We start from the raw sequence: 10,000 nt of genomic DNA on the forward strand, positions 1-10,000 counted from the left end.
TGTATTTGGTCATATATATATATATATATATATATATATATATATATATATATATATATATATGTGTGTGTGTGTGTGTGTGCGTGTGTGTGTGTATTTATGTATATATATGTATATATATGTATATGTATATATATATACATTTATATATATAAACATAAAAACACATTCTTTTTTTTATCGAATTCTAGTCTTTCATTTGCGTCCGTTTTCCATTTCCATGCGAGTCATTTTCAACTTCGGTCGCCCGAGCGTTCAATGGCGGAGGACCTGCGTGACCGGGCGGAGACTTGCAGTTCTCTGGCTCGTTCGTGTCTGTTATTGTTGTTATCTTTTATTATTTCTTGTTGCTTACATTCTTTGTGTCATGTTTTTAATGTTCGATTCCGAGTTCAGTTTCATGACTGTTTATTTATAAGTACATTTCCATTAATAGTTTTTTTTTTTTCTGGCAAATGACGTTTTAGTGCTACATGTGTTTTACAAGTTTTTACATGTGTTCTTAGTCCTTCGTCCTGAACTTCAGGTCCTGTCCTTTCTTCATTAACCCGACTAGCTATACAGGTGTAGATATCCTTTGATACACTTGATAGAATAACACAATATTACGTAACACGTTCAGGACATACAGGTACATGATTATATCTTATAATTGATACTTTAATTGATCTTTCTTTTTCCTGATTTATCTATCTATATCTATCTATCTATATAAGTGCATATATATTTGCATGTAAGTGTATATGTATTATATATATATGTATATATATATATATATATATATATATATATATATATATATATATATATATATATCTGGATATGTTCAAAGAAATACTTTTAGCCAAGGGCTTGGACTGCCCCTGGTATGCTACCTAAATTGAAGAATCAGTTTGTTTATGGCACACCATATATATATATATATATATATATATATATATATATATATATATATATATATATATATATATATATATATATACGCATCCATGTTTATATACGCGTAAACTCGTTGGAAGCAACCACCAGACACAGCTCCTTTTGACTGCTGGAAGCAGAGGCTTCCTCATCAACTCATCAACTTCTTTGAGGTGCACATACCCACGCCATAAAGTTCGCCCGAACAGGGACTTGAACCCTGGACCCTTAGGTTAAAAGCCTAATGCTCTACCGACTGAGCTATCCGGGCTTCTATTACCTACCTTACAATAGATAGAGATTATCTAACACACGACAATGGTCAGTCTCTCGCCTCGTAATCTTTCCTCATCCTTGCGGCAACGTCAGTTTGTCCCTGAAGAACTACTTCAGCAATAAGATGGCACTGTGACATGCTACGTTGTGACTTCGATGTTTAAGATATGTCATGATGTGTTGTGGTTGGTATTACCATAAATAAGTAATTATACACATATTTATATTGATAAAAAATCAACGACAAATTTCCCAGTAGTACAATGGGATGCAAGCTAGATTCCTATTATATCGGTAAAGACGTTACAATTTTTCAAAAATCAAACATTATTTTTTGGGTCAACCAGTTGAAAACATGGAATCCAAAAAGTCCTTGTGAAGATGAATTTAAAAAAACAATTCATATTTCCACGGTGGATATAATTCGTGCAAATAAAGAAAGCAAAAAGGAAAATGTAAAAGTCACGTTTAAGTTAGAAAATACAGATAAAGATAAACTTATACGGTGTGCAGTAGCGTTTAAGTTAGTATCTATGTGTGCTATGCGTTTGCTTGCATAATATTGAAGAATATCAACCGTGGAAACTTGATAATGAATAAGAAAACTAAGGACCTCACAAGCAGAACCAGTGTCAGGAAAGCCTCTGGTAGCTCGTGCTTGACTGTACAAAAAAACAGAATATCAATCGCCAAGTAAAACGTGAAATATTTGTTGCCAAAGCATGATCGCTTTCGAATATATTGAGCAAATATAGACCATGGAATAGCAGAGCAAGTACTTTGTCTACTGTTTGTTGACCAGTACTTTTAGACCTTTTGCTTTTATGTTTAGGTAATATGTATATATATTTATACTTTCTTACTCATGTGATGCCTCACTGACCTGCATCTAAGCCTTTAACACACACACACACCCACCCACCCACACACACACATATATATAGATAGATATAGATATAGATATATATACATATATACACATATACACACACACACTTATGTATATGTATTTTATTTATCTGGATATGTTCAAGGAAATACTTTTAGCCAAGGGCTTGGACTCCCCCTGTCCTGATACCACAACCCACCCCCACCCACCCCCATCCCGCCGTGGGAGGAACCTGTGATCGAGATCTCGGTCATGAAGTCCAACAAGATAAAAATCTGCGCTCTCCGCTCCGTTTGGGTCACATTAATACCAATACTCCTCTGGATTGTAACACATACTTCGCTGACGGATCAGTTGATCCAATCACGAAGACAGCTGCACGCGCCGGGTTTACGTCAAGGGATATAGAACACCATATATATATATATATATATATATATATATATATATATATATATACATATATATACATATATATATAAATGTTTATATAGACGTAACCTCATTGAAAGCAACCACCAAACAGTAGCTCCTTTTGACTGCTGGAAGCAGAGGCTTCCTCATCAACTCATCAACTTCCATGAGGCGCACATACCCACGCCATAAAGTTCGCCCGAACAGGGACTTGAACCCTGGACCCTTAGGTTAAAAGCCTAATGCTCTACCGACTGAGCTATCCGGGCTTCTATGACTTACAATAGATACAGGTTACCTAACACACGACAATGGTCAGTTTGCTCGCCTAGTATGTATGTACTGTTAACTTCCCTCGTCGATGCGGCTACGTCACTTCATCCCTGAAGACCTACTTTCAGCAGTAAGATGTCATTGTGATTTACATGAAATTTAGGAAAGGGCGTGTTGTGGTTTAAAAAAAAAGTTAATCAATAGATAAAAAAAAAAAAAAAAAAAAAAATCCTATCGTACATCGCATTACAAGCAGGGACTATTTCAGGGAATGCTTCTGGTAGCTTGTGCATGATTATACAAAGAGAAAGAATATCAATACGTTGCGTAATAGTGCTGTGAAATACTCATATATATATATATGTATATATATATGTATGTTTATATATATATATACATGTTTATAAATATATATATATATACATATATATATATATATATATATATTCATACAAACACGCATGTATGTATATATATGCGTGTGTATGTTTGTATGTATATATATTTATATATATGTATATATGTATATATACATATATATGAATATGTATATATATATGCATATATATCTTCTCTTCTTTCAATTCCGTCCTTTTTTCTGTTTTTACGTTAGTCATTTTAAAAATAGGCCGCCCGAGCGTTCACTGTCGGACTCAGCCTATCGTTTCCCGCCAAACCCCTCGACCTGGACAAGACGCCGGAAAGGATGGTGCTGAACCGACTACATGGGTCCACCAAGGGAAAGAGTACTGCACATAGTTTGGCCACACTCTTGAGCACAGTCAGCAACATTAGATCTGTGTGTTTTTTTCCCAGATCTGGAAAAGGCCATCGAATTGGCAAGTCCTCTTGCCCCTTTGGAGACCCTCACTGGGGAAGAAATCAAGGGTAAGCTTCTGGCCTGGCTCCGAGACTACTTCCAGAGACCGTCTGCCAGGGTCAGATTCCAGGCCCTTAAGTTCTTTCTTCTAGACTTATGGTTCCCAGAGAGATGCAGGCTAATCTCCTATACGGACGAACTCTCCATTATTTCCACTTGGAGATACGCTGTAGGCAGGGCACAACGATATCTGGATATGCTGTCTGGGGAAGGCTTTATAACTGAACTGAGATCTCGGCTGCTATGGCCAAGGCCTTGGCTCTGAGATCGTATGTTCAGGGTATTTGGCTGCGTGTCCAGGGACTGGACCTAGATGGGTGGCGGTCTTCCAATACTTGGATGGATAAGCGAGTCACCTTCCGCAGGGTTTCTATTCCTGTCTGGCCGGACCAAGGCAAGGATTTCTGTCATGAAAGTACTCTGGCAATCATATCAAAGTCAAAAAGTCCTATGGCACCTCGAACTAGATACCGAGTTGTTTGCGAGCCGCCCTTGGCTGTCTAACAGGGTGCTGGTCCACTTTCAGCTCAAGGTAATACTTTTAGCCAAGGGCTTGGACTCCCCCTGTCCTGCAGCTCCACAAAGAGGAAACCAGAACCTCCCCGCCTCCAAAGTGATACGGGAATGGCAGAGGGTATGAGCCACTGACGCTCTCTGCAATCAGATCAAGGGGTATAGAGGTGATCATGCACAAATGTTATGCATGGCAAACTATTTTCACGGTTGAGCAAAGTGATCGATGTTGCGAGCATTGAGGCCACATTGCCGCATTATTCACTAGAGTGTGCCCACATATGCTTCCTCAGCCGAGGCCCTCCGAATACTGGTGCTGGACTGGTAAAACGGTTGAGCCTGAGGCTTGAGGCTTTCCGGCCACCACGCTAACGTTCAGTAATGATGGTTACGTAAGTCAGCTTTGAATAGCTGAAAGAGGTGACATGACCTTTTGGTCCGAGTGAAAGTTAGTTCACAACCCTTACTGATGTGCGTTCAATTCCCCGCGACCTGAGTGACTGTATGGTAGCTCGTGTCTGTTATCATTATTGCTAATATTAGGTATATTTTAGTGTATTTTTGCCATGTTCTTAATATTTGTTTCTAAGTTCAATTTCTTTTATTTTTTTGTTCATTTGTCGGCACATTTCCATGTGTATATATATATATATATATTTACTGTATATTCACACACCCATACACAGACAAGCGCGCGCACTCGTGTGGATACATATACGTGTATGTGTTTCTGACACACTACATATATATGTATATATATATATAAATATATATATATACATATATATATATATATATACATATATATATATATATAAATATATATATATATACATATATATATATATACATATATATATATATATATATATATATATATATATATACACACACACATTCACGTTTATATAGACGTGAGGTCGCTGGAAGCAAACAGCAGACACAAGCTCCAAGCAGGTTTCCAGAACTCGTCACCTTCTGTAAGACGCACATACCCACACCATAAAGTTCGCCCGAACAGGGACTTGAACCCTGGACCCTTAGGTTAAAAGCCTAATGCTCTACCGACTGAGCTATCCGGGCTTCTATTTATTACGACAGATACAGGTTATCTAACGCACGACAATGGTCAGCCTCTCGCCTCGTATGTGGGCGCTGTTATCTTTCCTCTTTCATGTGGCAACGTCAGTTCGACATCCCTGAAGAACTATTTTCGGCTACAAGATGGCATTGTGACATACTACATTGTAATGTCGATGTGTAAGAAGTCATGAGGTTTAGAAAAGGGCGTCTTACCAGAAATAGGTGATTGTACACTTATTTATAGTGATTAAAGATCAACGTAGTTCAATGGAATACCCCCCTATTTTTCTGTCATATTGGTAAAGACGTTACAAATGCTTAAAAACAAGCCTGAACTGATGATCAACCGAAACAAAATAAAGATGTCTTTGTAAAGATGACTTTGAACATCCGTTAATAATTATTGAAAGGAATAGTTAATTTTACATTAGAAAATAAGGTAAAGATAATATATTAGTCTTCTACATTTTCTCTGCACTTGCTGGCATAATGATTAGGAATAGCAACTGTCGAGTCTTCAGAATGGACAAGCAAAAAAAAAATAATCACCAGCAGTGCCAATATCAGAGTAATGCTTCTGGTAAGTCGTACTTAATTGTGCAGAAAGAAAGACGCCATTAATTTTAAACAATATTAATCAATTTTAATTGATTAAATGATATTAGGGCGCCATGTAATAATGGTGTGGAATATTTGTTGCCAATATAAGGCATGGTTTTTGCAGACCACGGCCCTTTAACTGTTTTTTTTTTGTTTGTTTGATTGTTTTCTTCATATATGTGTAGGTAATGCATACATACATAAATACACACACACAAAAAAAAAAAAAAAAAAAAAAAAACAGTTAAAGGGCCGTGGTCTGCAAAAACTCAGTAGAAGACTAATAGATTATCTTTACGTTATTTTCTAATATAAAATATTTGTAAATTGAAATATTCCTTTAATTGATTATTAACGGATGTTCAAAGTCATCTTTACAAAGACATTTTTAATTTGTTTCGGTTAGATCATCAATTCAGGCTTGTTTTTAAGCATTTGTAACGTCTTTTCCAACATGGGGGGCATTCCATTGAACTACGGGAAATTTTGCCGTTGATCTTTAATCACTATAAATGTGTACAATTACCTATTTCTGGTAAGACGCCTTTTTGTTAAACCTCATGACGTCTTACACGTAGACATTACAATGTAGTATGTCACAATGCCATCTTATAGCCGAAAGTAGTTCTTCAGGGATGTCGAACTGACGTTGCCACATGAAAGAGGAAAGATAACAGCGCCCACATACGAGGCGAGAGGATGACCATTGTCGTGCTTTAGATAACCTCTATCTATCGTAATAAATAGATGCCCGGATAGCTCAGTCGGTAGAGCATTAGGCTTTTAACCTAAGGGTCCAGGGTTCAAGTCCCTGTTCGGGCGAACTTTATGGCGTGGGTATGTGCGCCTCATAGAAGCTGACGAGTTATGGAAGCTTCTGCCTGGAGCTTGTGTTTGCTGCTTGCGTCCAGCGAGCTCGTCTATATAAACATGAATATATATATATATATATATATATATATATATATATATATATATATATATACATATATATATGTGGTGTGTCAGAAACACACACGTATATGTATCTGCACGCGTGCGCGCGCTTGTTTGTGTATGGGTGTGTGAATATACAGTAAATATATATGTATATATGTATATATATCTATATATACATATATATATATATATATATACACACATGGAATTGTGCCGACAAAAAAAATTGAACTTAGAAACAAATATCAATAACATGGCAAAAATACACTAGAATGTACACAATATTAACAATAATGATAATAACAGACACGAGCTACCAGACAGTCGCTCAGGTTGCGGGGAATTCAACGCACATCAGTAAGGGTTGTGAACTAACTTTCACTCGGACCAAAAGGTCATCTCACCTCTTTCAGCTATTTAAAGCTGACTCACGTAACCATCATTACTGAACGTTAGCGTCGGGGCCGGAAAGCCTCAAGCCTTAGGCTCAACCGTTTTACCAGTCCAGCACCAGTATTCGGCGGACCTCGGTGGAGGAAGCATATGTGAGCACACTCTAGTGCAGTGATTCCCAACCGGGGTTCCGCGGAACCCTGGGGTTCCGCCGACCATCACCAGGGGTTCCGCGAGAAACCGTAAAATAATTATGTGCTATTACAATATGACAATGATCTTAATTCATAATTCGTAACTCCTACTCAACAACACGTCACAAACAGTCTCCAGACACCAACATACTCGTACGTGTCAGTCAGTACAATGTATATACTAGTAATGAGAGCAAATGCTATGCATAGAATTAATACTATATATAGGGGTTCCTTGGAATATGAAAAATTATTACAGGGGTTCCTCCAAGGTGTAAAGGTTGGGAATCACTGCTCTAGTGAATAATGCGGCAATGTGGCCACAATGCTCGCAACATTGATCACTTTGCTCAACCTCGGTACCCCTTGCAGAGAGCGTCAGTGGCTCATACCCTGTGTCATTCCCGTATCACTTCGTAGGCGGGGAGGTTTCCTCTCTGTGGAGCTGCAGGACCCCGGCATGGCCTGCAGCTTTCCTTGGCTTCATGATCACATCGCTCAGGGGCTTATCTATGCCAAGCTCCGTGTGTGTGTATATATATACATATATGTTTATACATATATACATACATATGCATATATATAGATAGATAGATGCATATATATATATATATATATATATATATATATATATATATATATATATATATGTGTGTGTGTGTGTGTGTGTGTGTGTGTGTGTATGTATGTATGTATACACATAAATACACATTCATTTCAGTTTTTTAATCAAATTCTAGTCTTTCATTTGCGTCCATTTTCCATTTTCATGCGAGTCATTTCCAACTTCGGTCGCCCGAGCGTTCAGTGGCGGAGGACCTGCGTGACCGGGCGGAGCCTTGCAGTGTCTGGCTCGTTCGTGTCTGTTATTGTTGTTATTATCTTTTATTATTCCTCATTGCTTACATTTTTTATACCATGTTTTTAATGTTCGATTATGAGTTTAGTTTCATGTCTGTTTATTTGTAAGTACATTTCCATTAATACAGCCTTTTTTCTGGCAAATTACGTTTTAGTGCTACACGTGTTTCACAAGGACGTTCGGTGAACTTCAGGTCCTGTCCTTTATTCATTAACCAGACTAACTAAACAGGTGTAGGTATCCTTTGATACACTCGATAGAATAACAAAATATGACGTAACACGTTCAGGACATACATGCACATGATTATGTCTTGTAATTGATACTTTGACATTTCTTTTCCCGTATCTACCACCCCGGCGAACTGAACTGGGGTGGACAAGCTTTGTTACAAGGTATACTGTATATGGTCATAACTATATCGCATCGAAGATTTGGGATAGAACATCATTATATCTTTTAGTACATCGGATGAGGTCATTGTACCGCATGCTATAGGTGACCTGCATCAATGTACGCTTGCATGCTTCTTTACGCAATTTACTCTTCCTTTCTTACTCATGTGATGCCTCACTGACCTGCTAGTAGAGCCTGCATCCAAGCCTTACACACACAAGCACGCACACACACACACACAAACACACACATACACGCAAACACACACACACACACAAACACACACATACACGCAAACACACACACACACACAAACACACACAAACACGCAAACGCACACACATACATAGACACACACACACATATATGTGTGTATATATATATATTTATTTATATACATGAATATATATGTATGTATATATATATGTATATATATGTATATATATGTATATATGTAAACATATACATATATATGAATATATATATATATATATATATATATATATATATATATATATATATAATTATGAGTGTACATATATATTTGTGTGTGAGTGTATATGTATATTACATATCTGAATATGTTCAAGGAAATACTTTTAGCCAAGGACTTGGACTACCCCTGGCCTGACTCCTGCCGCGTGAGGAACCTGTGATCGAGATCTCGGTCATGAAGCTCAACAAGAGAAAAGATCAGCGCTCTCCACTTCGTTTGGAGGCAGAGTTACATTAATACCAATACTCCTCTGGATTGTAGTCATACTTCGCGGACGGATCAGTTGATCCAATCACGAAGACAGCAGGCGCCGGATATACATCAATGGATATAGCCCAATCCATAAGGGTGACAGATAATGCCTACTCGCGTTATTCACACACGGATACATACATTTGTGTGTGTGTGCGCATGCATGCACACAAGAGAGAAGTTGAGAATCGAGATTCTCGAAAAAAGAAAAGAGGGAGAACTAAGATAATAGCAAGCTACCTAAATTGAAGAATCAGTTTGTTTATCGCACACCCTATATATATATATATATATATATATATATATATATATATATATATATATATGTATGTATGTATGTATGTATATATATGCATGTATATATCTGCATCCATGTATATATAGACGTAAACTCGTTGAAAGCAACCACCAGACACTAGGTCCTTTCTACTGCTGGATGCAAAGGCTTCCAGAACTCGTCAGCTTCTATAAGGCGCACATACCCACGCCATAAAGTTCGCCCGAACAGGGACTTGAACCCTGGACCCTTAGGTTAAAAGCCTAATGCTCTACCGACTGAGCTATCCGGGCTCCTATTTACTACAATAGATACAGGTTACCTGACACACGACAATGGTCAGCC

The 10,000-nt window shown here is 37.6% G+C and overlaps 5 non-coding genes across 5 annotated transcripts; 1 reads left to right on the forward strand and 4 right to left on the reverse strand.

Annotated features, from left to right (window-relative positions):
- Positions 1–1,116: 1,116 nt before the first annotated feature.
- Positions 1,117–1,189, reverse strand: TRNAK-UUU (transfer RNA lysine (anticodon UUU)). Its single transcript has one exon. It is a non-coding gene; the product is annotated as a tRNA-Lys (tRNA).
- A 1,504-nt stretch (positions 1,190–2,693) lies between these two features.
- Positions 2,694–2,766, reverse strand: TRNAK-UUU (transfer RNA lysine (anticodon UUU)). Its single transcript has one exon. It is a non-coding gene; the product is annotated as a tRNA-Lys (tRNA).
- Positions 2,767–5,173: 2,407 nt separating this feature from the next.
- On the reverse strand, positions 5,174–5,246 carry TRNAK-UUU (transfer RNA lysine (anticodon UUU)). The gene has a single exon. It is a non-coding gene; the product is annotated as a tRNA-Lys (tRNA).
- Positions 5,247–6,595: 1,349 nt separating this feature from the next.
- On the forward strand, positions 6,596–6,668 carry TRNAK-UUU (transfer RNA lysine (anticodon UUU)). Its single transcript has one exon. It is a non-coding gene; the product is annotated as a tRNA-Lys (tRNA).
- A 3,207-nt stretch (positions 6,669–9,875) lies between these two features.
- TRNAK-UUU (transfer RNA lysine (anticodon UUU)) lies at positions 9,876–9,948 on the reverse strand. Its single transcript has one exon. It is a non-coding gene; the product is annotated as a tRNA-Lys (tRNA).
- Between the last annotated feature and the right edge of the window lie 52 nt (positions 9,949–10,000).

Source organism: Penaeus japonicus, unplaced genomic scaffold (genome assembly GCF_977035675.1).
Source record: "Penaeus japonicus unplaced genomic scaffold, GWHDUDI00000001_assembly GWHDUDI00000011, whole genome shotgun sequence".
Lineage (NCBI taxonomy): Eukaryota > Metazoa > Arthropoda > Malacostraca > Decapoda > Penaeidae > Penaeus > Penaeus japonicus.